Here is a 13,479-nt window from a genome sequence, read left to right as displayed (position 1 = left end):
ATGCTTTGTTATTATGCATGTTCAATCAATGTAAGTGTGAAAAATGCATATTTTATGATTGGCTTTTTGCAAATATTAAAATGAATATTATATGTGTTATGTTAGAAAGTTATGCTGTATTAATTTTCTTAAGTAGTGTGTTAAATAAAGTTTTAGGTTATGACATAATGTTAAAATAGAAACTATGCTATGTAAGATACTTTTTTTTAAGAGACGAAAGAGGTACTTGCACCAAGATAGCAGCCACAAGATCTTTCAGAGAAAAAGAATTTATTACTCCCTTATCAGATGAAACTAACTTCTTCCTGCCTCGCTCATCTTTGAAGACGCCATCAGAATTAAGAGGAGGAAGTTCACACTGACCAGACAGAATCCTTAGTTTGAGTGGAATGTATGCATCATGTAGATGTATGAATATGCAACGGCCTATTGCTTTTAAGGGTTAATCTTCTGTTAACATGTGTCCTTTTTCGGGCTTATTTTGCCCAGAAAAAGGTATCCGGACTGTCCACAACTCTTTGTTTTTATTGTCTCGTATTGTCCTAAGCCTAACTGTCCAAATTTTTATTACTCTAACTTTATTACTATTTTTATAACCATTTTATTACTATTAAATTTAAAATTTTAAAAACGGGTGATTGGCGTTTCTCACAATTATGGTAGCAGAGGATGGTTCCAAACACCTCTCTGCCGGTGCCTTAGGAGAGTCAGGGTGAGGAAGGCACACCCTGCCTGATTAGGCAGCCTTGCCCTGTTTCCTCTAGTGAGACCAACAGATGCAGGTTGTTCTAGATTGGAAGGCAAGATGTATTCTTTTACCATCTGTATGGCACTTGATTTTTGTCAAGTGGGCAGTTTTCCTTATCTCTGAGTGATCACAATCACTCCTCCCTTGGGAGGGAACATCTGCTGATAACAGGCTATTGAATGTCACAGCACGACTGATAAGAACGATAACATCCCATTGTGAGATGCTCTGCCCAGAGGGAGGACTCAAGCATTGCTACCCAGATATAATCAGGATATTCTGGAATACCAGCATGGCTTCTCCACTGGATTTCCCAGAGGAACAGCAGCTGCCTCTTCCACTGGATCTTCGGAGGAAGACTACACCCTTTTCTACAGGATCCCTGCTGCAGCAGAACCACACCGAACATTTCAGGAGGACTGCAGCCACGTTTTCAATTGGACTGCTACCAACACCCTCACCAACAGGGTGTCAGGTTGAGTTCTGACTCTGTCAGTGTTGTTCTAGTGTACTGCATTGTTTATTTTATCCTTTTATTTTCTTCCTTATTCAAGAACTGTTATTTCCTGCTCTGATATTTTTTTGCCTTAGGGCCCTTTAATTTAAAATTTATAGCAATTCGGAATGGTGGGGAGGGTTTACATTCTCCATTTCAAGGGAGGCTCCTACCTTCTTTAGCAGACTCCTGTCTTTCCAAACCCAGACACAGGTTACGATCGATGGACAAAGGGAGGCAATTAAACAAAGAAAAGGGAAAGGGTTCCCTAAAACCGTGGTAATTGCCCCTAAGACTAAAGTGTACACAAAGAAAAAAGATCCAAGGATAAAGTATAGGTAAGTTTGGATGGAGCGCATAGGGGGGGGAGGGAGGGGGGGATGAATGTGTATGAAAGAGAGGCAGGCTGGTTATCCCAGACCTGACAAGTGAGTGATGAGTCTCCCATGCTGTGTTTTTGTCTTCTTGCGAGAAAAGCGGTCAGTAAAGAGACTGAGTGAGTGATAAAAAAGAGTGAGAGAATCCCCTCTGGGGAAACTGCGACTGGGTCTCAGGGAAGGGGTGGGATCCCTTGGAGAGAGGAAGCCGAGGGAAAATAAAAGAAAAAGTGTGGAAGAGGTCCTTAAAAATTCTGCTGGATTGAGGGACAAGAGTGCCCGAGAGCATCCAGAAATAAAACCTGCTGGGTTGAGAAATTAATATGCCCAAGAGCATCCAGGGTTGAGCAAAATTCTGCCGGATTGAGAATATGCCCAAGAGCATCTGGGGTTGGACAACACAGCTGAATTGAGGGATATCCAAGAGCACCGGGACTGGCCAGCAAAACCTAAAATTGTAATAGGTGATTTGAAAGTAAAAGGTACCTTATTGTTGTCGTGTGTGAGAGTGAGTCACACACAAAATCAGCCTCAACTTCCCGGGCGGTGGGAAGGAGGGGGCTGTGGAAAAAGGTGTAGGTGACCCGCAAACAGGCCATTGTTCTCCCGGCCTGTGTGGAGAGGGCTGTGACTAAAGAGAGTGAATGACACACATACAGCCTCACAGGTGAACTGGCACCAGAGGCAACCAGATTCAGGGCCCTTCCCAAAAGCCCAGCTCAGGCAAGGTGCGAAGGTCTGAACCCTTGACTCTATCTCTAGGGAAAAGAGATAGCCACACCTCAGGGGAGGTAGAAGGAGTCAGGGTAGGGGACTCACACGGACCAATCATTCTTTGGCAACAAGAGTACACTTCGTGTGAGTCTAAGAGGTTTGCTAATGTTTCCTTCCTCTGTCCAATAAAAGAAAAGGGAAATTACCAGGAGTGCTGAACCTAGGTCAGTGAGGAAACTTAGAGGTATCAGTACGTAAGGTTCTGGGATGTCGGAAAAATAAAAATACCTTACATGGTCCATGTGGGTGAGGCACCAAGGACCAAAAACTTGGCTAAGCAGAAGTCGAGAGGTATGAATGAACCGGCCTGAGGATGTGAAAGAATGTGTGGAAGTGAATGAGAAATGAAAGTGAGTGAATGTAGATGTTATAAACAAAATTCTGCCAATTTTTTGAGGAAAAAGAGTTGCAAACCAGTCAAGCCACTTGTTGCTGCTACAGTGCTACCTGTTTGTTATGATAATCACAAGTCGTTGAAGTTAATGGTTCTTTTTGTATCAGTAAAAGCCCTGGCTAGGGCTAAATTAATGGCTCTTCTCCCCAGACAGTGAAGGGAGGGGACAAGACGTGGGAGGGGGGACATCAGAAGATGCAAAATAACTTCAGGACCAGCATGCCATGGGAAGTGTCAAACTTACCGGAAAAGACCCCAAAAACAACGAGCCAATACAGAATTAAGAAATTAGAATGTCTGGACATGGGGAACAGAGTGCTGAGCCTGTAGAGATGCTGAAAACTTTCGTTGCCCCTCACCCTAAGCAAAGAAATCATCTTAAACCGAGACTCGGAGCGGGAGGCAGTGGAAATTCGAGATCGGGGTCCCACCCAAAAGGCTCCCACGAGGACTGGACCCCCAGCTCTTCCCCTATTAGACAAAGCCGCGCATATCCTCCTCCTCCGAGTCACCCTGGGAGAGACAACGGAGACTGCAGACCTGTCGGGCTTCCCAATCTTGAGCTGATCACTTTTAATAAAGGCATTAAAAGGAGAAAAAGTCTCCTGCCCTGTTTAATTCAGTAGACAAATGAAAGTATATGTAATGTAGATTGTTTACATTGAGCTTCACTATATCTCCTTGGAGGGAGGTGTATTGTATTGAAAAGCAGTGTGAGAAAAAGGTTTTTTTTTATTTATTATGTGTGTGTAGTCGAAAGAAAGTGCTATTCATGTTGCTAGTGAAAGTGAGAAACGGAGGCAGGGGATGACTAGATAAGATCTTGAAAAATGGGACAGAAAACCAGTAAGTTGGATACAGGAAAGAAAGAAAAAAAAGAAAACAAAGGGGAATAAAAGCGTACTAGCAGAGATACCCCAAAATAGCCCTTTGGGAGTTATGTTAGCTAACAGAGATACAACTCCTTTCAAAAGGAGAAAATACAGGGTATGCAGTAGTTGATGGGAAAAACATGCAAACTACGGAAAAAGGGAAATTAACCTTATACTAGCAAGCTCAAACTTGTGAATTATATACCCTAAAAAGAGCACTAGAATATTTAGCACAAAAGAAAGGAACTATATATACTGATTCAAGGTATGCCTTTGGAGTAGTACATACCTTTAGAAAAAAAATTTATGAAATTAACAGGGCCAGGAGACTTTTTCTCCTTTTAATGCCTTTATTATAAGTGATCAGCTCAGGATTGGGCAGCTCAGCGGGGCTGCAGTCTCCCGTCGTCTCTCCCAGGGTGACTCAGAGGATATGCACAGCTTTGTCCACTAGGGGCAGAGCTGGGGAATCTGATCCTCGTGGGAGCCTTAGGGTGTGGTGAGCCCTTCATTGTTACTTTTTCTTGTTCCTTCCCGTCCGCTCCTGGTTTGGGGACGACTCCCATGGTCAGGGCGAGAGGGACTCCGAAGGTGTTCCGCATCTCTGCAGGCTCAGCACTCCGCTCCTCACGTCCAGACATCACTCCAATCTCTCAACTCTTAGGTGGCTCGTTGTTTTTGGGGTTCTTCCTGCACGTTTGGAGTAGGGGTCCCACACAGCATGCTGGTCCTTGGAGTTATTTTGCATATCCCTCCCCTCCAAAGTCTCTTCTCCTCACTGTTCGGGAGGTACCCCACCCTTCACTGTCTCAGAGAAGGGCCATTAACTCGGCCCCAGCCAGGGCTTTTACTGATACAAAAACAACTATTAACAACAACGACCCGTAATTACCATAACACAAGCCGCATCCCAGCAGCAACAGTGGTAACCTTTTTCTCACAGAAAAAAATCAACAGAATTTTTGTTCATAACATTTAGAAAGGAAAAAATTACTTAATTCAAGAGGAAAGAGATTAGTACATGAGAGAATTATTTTAGAGGTTTTAGAGGCATTAAAATTACCTGAAAGAGATAGCTTAGTACATATTAAGGGACACAAAAAGGGAAAGACTCCAGAAATAAGAGGAAATAATTTGGCAGATCAAGAAGTTAAAAATGCAGCAGAAAATAGGGCTGAAAGAGTTATGTTACTATTAACTCCAAATGAGGAAACCTGGAATTAAGCAAGATAGGAAGAGAGCAAGATGAATTTAGGAAATGGAAACTTCCTGATGGAAGGCAATTACTTAATAAAATGCTTACTAGGAAAATATTAGAAAACATGCATCAGAAAAACAATTGAGGTACCCAGGCTTTGTGTGATCATTTTTTAAGGAACTATGAGTATTGGGATTTGTAGATTAGCAAAATTAATTACTGAAAATGTATAACTTGCCAAAAGAAACATTTAAAAAAGGGTGATGAAAAAAACATTAGGAGGTCATGAATTAGCTCTTTGACCATTTCAAAGTATCCAAGTAGAAGTTTGGATTTGTCAGGCTCTAGATTTATTTGTAAAAAAAAAAACATTTAATCCAGAAGAAAACAAAATATGCTGCATGCTGGGTGGGAGATGGTAAGAAAATAAAATATTTTAAATATCAAAAAACCCCGAGACAAAGCAATTAAAGAAAAAAGGGTGAAAGAATAGGGCTGGGAACAAGAGATTACCTCCTCCGTTCCTGCTTATTCCCCCACCCGTTCGCAGCTGCACCACTCCTCCCCAGTCCCCGTCCCCAGCTCCGGCCCCGCCGGTGAGTTCATCTGCCCCGGTCCCAGCCGCCTGGCCCGTGGCCACTCCGCCGGTCATGCCCGGGGGGCCCGTACTTCCGCGTGGTCCGTGGTCACTGCACCAACAGCACCGAGGGAGGTCCCATCTCTCCCGGCCGTCCCATTCCCAGCTGCCCTGCCCATGCCGGCTGCGCTAGGTGATGCTGCTGCTGCTGCCGGGGCCTCCCGCCTGCTTTGTCTCTGCCAGGAGCTGCCAGATCAGCCGCCATGAGCCATGTACGGGCTATCCACGATCCGGCTCGGTCTCCACCGGAATATCCCCCTCTGGCAGTTCCGGCAGCGGACCCTGCCTGTGCATTGGGGGACTAAGCCTCGGCGCGGATCCCTCCTCTCAACCCCCTTCCTCCAACACTAAAGGAATAAATTAGGCAGCATCTCGAAGGTGAAATACAAAAAAAAAAAAAAAAAAGTCTTTTGAGGTACAACTTTTAAGAGATAAAGAAGAAACTCCAACTGAATAGTTAGACTTAGGACAAATAAGAGAAATTGGAAATTGCACTAATCAGGTAAAAGATCTAAAAATCTTCTGAGAGACAGGCACAGAAGAGGAATAGAGAAGTCATAGACTCTATATTTTAGAAGACGGATACCATCTAGAGTCTGTGAAAACTTAAAAAGTAAGTCCCCAAGAAGAAAAATTAGAATTTGTGGTAGGCACAGGGGCAGAAAGAACCTGCCTGTTAAATATTCCAAAAGGTTATAGTGTAAGTGAAGACACTGTAAAAGTAACAGGGGCAAAAGGAGAGAGTTTCACAGATCCTGTCATTAAAGATGTAGTAATTAAGGGAGAAACTAGAATTTAGATAGGGGATGTATTATTAGTGCCTGGGGCAGGTAGCAACTTATTAGGAAGAGACTTACAAATAAAACTAAGAATAGGTGTTTTACCAGAAAAAGGGAAAATGACAGCTAGAGTTTTAAAATTTGGCCAAAAGGATGAGGAAAAAAAAATTAACGAGGAAGTTTAGGCAAAGAAAGGAAATAGGGGAGGATTAAATATTGACCCCATAAGGGTCACAACTGAGAGAGGATCGTCCCATACGTGTACATCAGTGCCCCATATCTTTAGAAGGAAGGGAAAAATTAAAGCCAGTAATAAAAGAACTTATAAAAGATGAGTGAAGAAGGCCGATAGAAACTATTTTTTAATTAGCCGGAGAAACTGAAGTTGAGGTTAAAAAGACTACTATATAACTTTTAAATTTTCTCGGGGAAAAAAGGATTAAGGGTATCAAAGAGGGAAATCAGAAAACTACTCAGATTATTAGGATATTGCAGATTATGGGATGATGGGTACACACAAGCAATATAATTTTTATATGGAAAATTAACAAAGGAAAATGATGTTAAATTAGAGGAGCTGAAGTTAAAACTGGCCTAAGTACCAGCTTTAAGCTTACCCTCGTTAGTAAAACCCTTTTCATTTGTACATAAATGTAGAAAAAGGAGTAGCTCATAAAATTTTAATTCAGGACTGGGGAGGAGTAAAGAGACCAGTTGCTTATTTATCAAAGATATTGGACTCAGTAAGCCACAGCTGGCCCGTATGTATTCAAGCTACAACAGCTACTGCAATCCTAGTAAAATAAAGTTGTAAGCTTACTTTTGGAAGTAAACTAGTTGTGTTTATGTACACCTTGTACAGTCTGAAGTGTGTTGAATCAAAGAAAGGAGAAAAAGATAGTGAAAAGAAAAGAAAGCAAGAAAAGAAGAAAGACATGTGAAAAGTGCATACTATATGGCTCTACGCAGATATTTACAATATGTATTTTGATGTATTGATTAGTAGTGGTGAATATGTATTTTGATGTATTGATTAGTAGCGGTGAATATGTATTTATGTATTTTGATGTATTGATTAGGAGTACTGTATTAATATTTTAAATAGATGTAGTATTGTTATTAGAAGTTAACTTTTGTAGTTAAAATAAGAACTATGCTAGTGGGTTTTTTTAAATAAAGGAATGAGGCACTCACAGCAGATAGCAGCCACAGGACACCTAAATCTTTCAGGGAAAGGAATTTATTGCCTTCTTATCAGAAGAAACGAACTTCTTCCCGCCTCGATTGCACTGCTAGGATTAGAAGGGAGAAGTTGGCAATGAACAGACAGAATCCTGTGTTTGAATGGAATTTATGCATCATGTATGAAGTGTATGAATATGCAACGGACTATTGTTCTTAAGGGTTAATCTTTTGTTGGCAGGGGTCCTTTTTCAGGCTCGTGATGCCCAGAAAGAGGTACCCAGATGTCCGTAACTCTTTGCTTTTATTGTCTCATATTGTCCTAATTCAATTTGTCCAAATTATTATTACTCTAATTGTTGTAGTGTGTTCTGTTAGTTTATTTAATTACTCCCCTGTTTTCTGTATCACTCCCCCATTTTCTGTAATGGTTCTGCCCTCACCAGTTCTTCCTGCCATGGTATTGTCTGTCATTTGGTTACCTTGGTTACTCCCGCCTCAGTTTATGTCAATCCTCTCTGTTATATGATTTCCCCTCCCCTGTGTTTCCTTATATGTAAATTTGTTCTCCTCCCTGGACCCAGTCAATCACTCCCCACTCCTCCTAGTTTGCCAGAATCTTCTGTGCTTAGGGAGACTTGATTGGCTGTGACTCCGGGGCCACTCCCTTATATTGTTTCTATTGGGTTTTCCCTCATGCCCATTATCCTAAGTCCACTCCTTTGCCTTCCCCTATTGGTTCCTTGTAAACCCCTCCCTTGAATTCCTCCCCCCTTTATAACCCTGTTGCACCCCCTTTGTTCAACGTAACTCACTGGCTGACACATGTTAGATACCAGCCAGGGGGTCACTCCCTGGTTGACACGTTGGGTTCTACAATAAATCTGACAAGTCCCCAGTGAATGTCCGGACTCTTTACTCTCGTCGGCCAGCAGCGATTCCGTCCGCTGTGAGCACAGCCCAAAGCCTTCTGACGCCGAGGGGTGCTCACACATTTGCAGTTGGGTGTTGGCCGCCCTTCTGCCAGCCGGACACCTGACTTTAAGGCCACACCCCACTGCATCTAATTGTGTTACTATTCTTTTTAACCATTCTGTTACTATTAAACTTTTAAAAATTTTAAAAACAAGTGATTGGCGTTTTTCACAGACAGAAGTTGAAGAAGGGGGAGGGGTGGTTAACAGACTCTGGGATGTTGGAATGTAGAGTTATGATGTCTTGGTGCTGGAGGAAGACAAGAGTTTGAATGCAGTTTCTGTATGAAGGGCAAGGAGGTGTCTTAGCACATGGTTGTTAGGAGGTTGTTCAATGCTGAACTGGGCTCCGGAGAAGGTTTAACAGAACGGACCCTCTTTGAAGAGAAAAAGAAGATAAGTTAACTAGGGGTTATTAAGGCTAGAAAGTGTTTAGCCGCTCTCGTATGAGCAGTGGGGTCTCAGGAGCTGGCTGGCTCAGAAGTGGAGCTGCTGGGGGTGTGTCCCTGCCTGCCGGAGTCCCGAGTCCAGGATGGCAGCCTCAGCCCCGGCAAGTGGGGAGAGAGAGAGAAAGAAAAGAGAAAGAGAGAGGGGGCGAAAGGGACCCAAGCCATGCACTCAGGGTCCCCATGCCCGTGGCTGTCTGCGAGTTTCCCCTCCCCCACTCCCGCTAGGGCAGGATCTGCCCTGGCTGGTGCCACTGCAATAAAGATAAGATCAAGGCAGAGATTACTAACTCTCCAAACCTCACAAAATGTTTATTTTTTTTAAAGTAAGATCTTGTATTTCTGTTTGGTTTTTTTTTTTTTCTTTTCTGTTAAAAAGAGGAAGCTTTTATTCTGAGGAATTGGTCTGTAAGGCTAAAGCAGTTAAATGTTGCCAGAAAAGTAAAAAGCAATAGATGTGATTCATCTCACGTGAAAGTCAGCCTGGTCTTTCTTGTTTAACTAATTGTAGCTCACAGAAAGAGGAATTTACCTCTGCAGCTATTAGCACAGCTGGGTACAAGAAGAAGAGACTGCTGTGGGGAAAACTTTTAACTAAACCCAGAAAGTTTTGAAGAAAGGTAATGGTAAAAGTTAGTAGAGTGGTTCCAAGAAAAGGGAAAGAAAAACAGTCCAGGGAAAATTTGGACTGCCTAGCTAAACAAACTAACAAGCAAAAGCAAAAACAAGAGCAAAGCAGGAGCAAAAGCAAAGCAAAAGCAAGAGCAAAAAGCAAAAGCAGCACTATATTACTGCCCCGTCTGTGTCCTGCTGACTGTGGGGGAGTGAGCAGGCTGATAACAAAACAAAACTTTGCTTTTCAGAGCCAGTCTTGAAGGCACAGAACATAATATCCAGCATAAACAGAACAGGCGACTGGGGATACAAGCATCATAACGTCACCCTAGGACATTAGGATTAGGACAATACGAGACAATAAAAACAAAGAGTTATGGACAGTCCGGATACCTTTTTCTGGGCAAAATAAGCCCGAAAAAGGACACATGTTAACAGAGGATTAACTCTTAAAAGCAATAGCCTGTTGCATATTCATACATCTCCTACATGATGCATACATTCCATTCAAACTAAGGAGTCTGTCTGGTCAGTGTCAACTTCCTCCTCTTAATCCTGATGGTGTCTTCAGAGATGAGCGAGGCAGGAAGAAGTTAGTTTCATCTGATAAGGGAGCAATAAATTCTTTTTCTCTGAAAGATCTTGTGGCTGCTATCTTGGTGAGAGTCCTTTCTTTAAAAAAAGTATCTTACATAGCATAGTTTCTATTTTAACATTATGTTATAACCTAAAACTATATTTAACACACTACTTAAGAAAATTAATACAGCATAACTTTCTAACATAACACATATAATATTCATTTTAATATTTGCAAAAAGCCAATAATAAAATACACATTTTTCACAATCTCCACTCTTATTCTTTGTAAATCATTTGGCTTGAGTAATATTTCTTGTCTACTTGCATCTTCTGGACTATGCCGGCAAAATAAATCAGGGGATTACACAAGGAAGAAATATCAAAACAGTTGTAACACATAAAAGGAAAAATCTTATTTTCTTCTATCATCCTATCTCTAATACATTACCCCATCTGCTAGGTTCTAACTTTGTTATCTAATTTTGGACTGGTACCTGGGTTGTTTGTTTTTCTGGATATCTTTTGCTTTTCCTAGAATGACATCCCCATGGTCATCTATTTTCAACAATCTGATATATAAAACTATCCACAAACACCCCCTTCTTTAGCTAATAAATAGTCCAAAGCCAACCTATTCTGATACACTACAAGTTTTTTTTGGCTTTGCTGACTTGATATTAATTCCAATGCCTGAGCAGCTTTATTTATCATCTTTAGGACTGCTTGGATTCTTGTAATACAATTCGGCATATAATTTGGGGTCAATACAGAGTTAGATTGCTGTGATGGTTTTACTTTTTTGTTTACTGGCTGTTTTTTTACCGAATCTTGAACTCTATCTTTAAGACTGAATGTAAAACAAATCTATCTCTCTCCTTTTGGACATTCAATTCCTAGTCTATTACCACTTTTCCCTAAGTTTCTTTAAATCCGATAATTTTTTCTTGTTTTGCCTATAGGTACTTAGTTTGGATGGGTTATAACAGTGGCTGTTGACATGGGTGTGTGGAATAAAAGGGGAACTTTGGTTTCTTTCTATGTAATGCTTTGGGTAACATTTGTGACATGATCTTGCTGGTATCCCAAAAGGGAAAAGACAACAAATGAGTGACAGAAACAGGAATAACAGAGGTCTGGTATGGCTTATACCCCCACCTTCCCTGCCTATGGGGTTGCTGCCCATAGCAGGTGTATATGATCTTCTTGGTGGTGAGCACAATGGTCAACCTGGACATGTCCTCTTTTCCCCTTGTCACTTCCTTTTTATTAATTTCCAGGTCAATAGTTTTTGACACTCTTTAACTGTGGTTTCCCACTGTTCCTCAGGTATCTCTCATTCAACAGGCACTATTAATTTCCATCCACAAAACAAAGTTATTACTTCAACACTTCTTGCAACAAGAGCATAAATTTTGTGAACTACATTACTAATTATTCCCACAATTCAAACATTTACTTATAACCCAGCTAGCATGTCCAGTCTTGGGATGAATCAAATAAAGTTTATAGTATGATACTGATGGAAATGGTAATTCCCCCTTTCCCCTGTACAATTCACAGGCTAAGGTCAGAATATAAGAACTCTGACTAAAACAGTCCTGATCCTTCTGTCAGAAGTATTCCTCCCCAAGGAGATGTCAGAGGTGTCTCAGGGTTTATTCAGGCATTGCTTGAAACCAGTGATGTAAGCTTTGCCTTATTTCTTAATTAGGTGTTATTTTTTTGTACATTCCTTGGATCATTTGGGTTTTCCCAAACCATTACCACCTGTCCTAGGGTGATGTTATGATGCTTATATCCCCAGTCGCCTGTTCTGTTTATGCTGGATATTATGTTCTGTGCCTTCAAGACTGGCTCTGAAAAGCGAAGTTTTGTTTTGTTATCAGCCTGCTCACTCCCCCACAGTCAGCGGGACACAGACGGGGCAGTAACATAGTGCTGCTTTTGCTTTTTGCTCTTGCTTTCGCTTTGCTTTTGCTCCTGCTTTGCTCTTGTTTTTGCTTTTGCTTGTTAGTTTAGCTAGGCAGTCCAAATTTTCCCTGGACTGTTTTTCTTTCCCTTTTCTCGGAACCACTCAACCCTGCTCCTGACTGTGACCTGGGAAACACTGAGAGTTTGCACCTTGTGGCCTGCAGCAGCCATTCCCAGCACTGGAGGGACTGATAACAGACCGACCACTCCCAGAAGAGACTTTCTGAATTTGTCATCTCTTCAGAGCAGTGAATGAGTTTTGTCATCCGGTATTGTTCATTTTGTGTGCTGGGGGGTGCTTTGCCGGTCAAATAAACAGGTTCTTTCCACTTGTCTCTGAGGAATCCTTCTCGAGCCAGTTGAGGGGAGAGGCTGTGTGGGTTTGCTTTCTGGAGGGGCTCCCTTTGGAGGTTTTCTCCCAAATTTACCCTAAACCAGGACACAGGGATAGATGTAGCAATTGTGAAGGAGTAGAGACCATAGAAATACCTTGCCTTAAGAGTAATCAAACTGTTAGGAGAGGCTTGGACCATGACCACCAGATCAAAAAGTTCTGCCAACTGCCCATGGGTGAAGAGTTCACCATGAGGAAGATGGTTTTTTTCCTCCCATACACCAACTCTCTTATTTCAAAATCCCACCAACCCAATTAAGGGAGTACAATTGAGCAGTCGTTATGGATATTCAGCTGATTATAATACGAAGCGGGCAGGTAATGATTATGTATTATGTGTTCTTAGAAACAGCTTGGATATGTAAAACCTTTTCTGTATAAATAGAGAGCAGGAGTCTGCAACTCCTTGCACATGCATTTGGAAATGATTCCACATGTGTCCAGTGTGCTGTAATAATACCCTTTTCAACTTTAATTAGTTAAAGATTCGTCTGTCCGTGCATCGCATCTCTGTAGACTTTTGTGAGCACAGCAAGTTTCAGACTAAACAAAAACTGCACACTTCATCTAAATCCAAAATTAATTTCTACTCTAAGTTAATTTTCTGACCCCCCCATGTCTCACACACTAGTGATCCTCCAGCTCAGGGGACCAGGCAGCCCAAGGTCCATGAGTATTATTAAAGACTCAGGTGAAAAGAACTGCATTGAATGTCTCCACTTTATCCCTATTAATCTGATGACCATCTTTTCTTTAAAACTCTTGCTATTGACATACTTATAAAAGCCCTTCACAACACTGACCAGTTTTAGCTTTAAGTGAGCTTTGACCTTTCATGTCTTCTCCCTGTATTTATCAGCTATACCTCTGTAATTTTCCTGCAAAGTCTGACCTCGATCCCAGAGATTGTGCAATTTCTTTTTCCTCTTGAGCTCCACAAGGAGTTCCCTGTTCAGCCAAGCTGGTCTTCTGCCCCACTTTCTTGACTTTCAACACTAAGGTTGCTGCTCCTATGCCTTTAAAAGGTGGTACTTCAAAAC

Source organism: Melospiza melodia, chromosome W (genome assembly GCF_035770615.1).
Source record: "Melospiza melodia melodia isolate bMelMel2 chromosome W, bMelMel2.pri, whole genome shotgun sequence".
Classification (NCBI taxonomy): Eukaryota; Metazoa; Chordata; class Aves; order Passeriformes; family Passerellidae; genus Melospiza; species Melospiza melodia.
The sequence above is the reverse complement of the archived record's forward strand: the minus strand, read 5'-3'. Positions refer to the sequence as shown.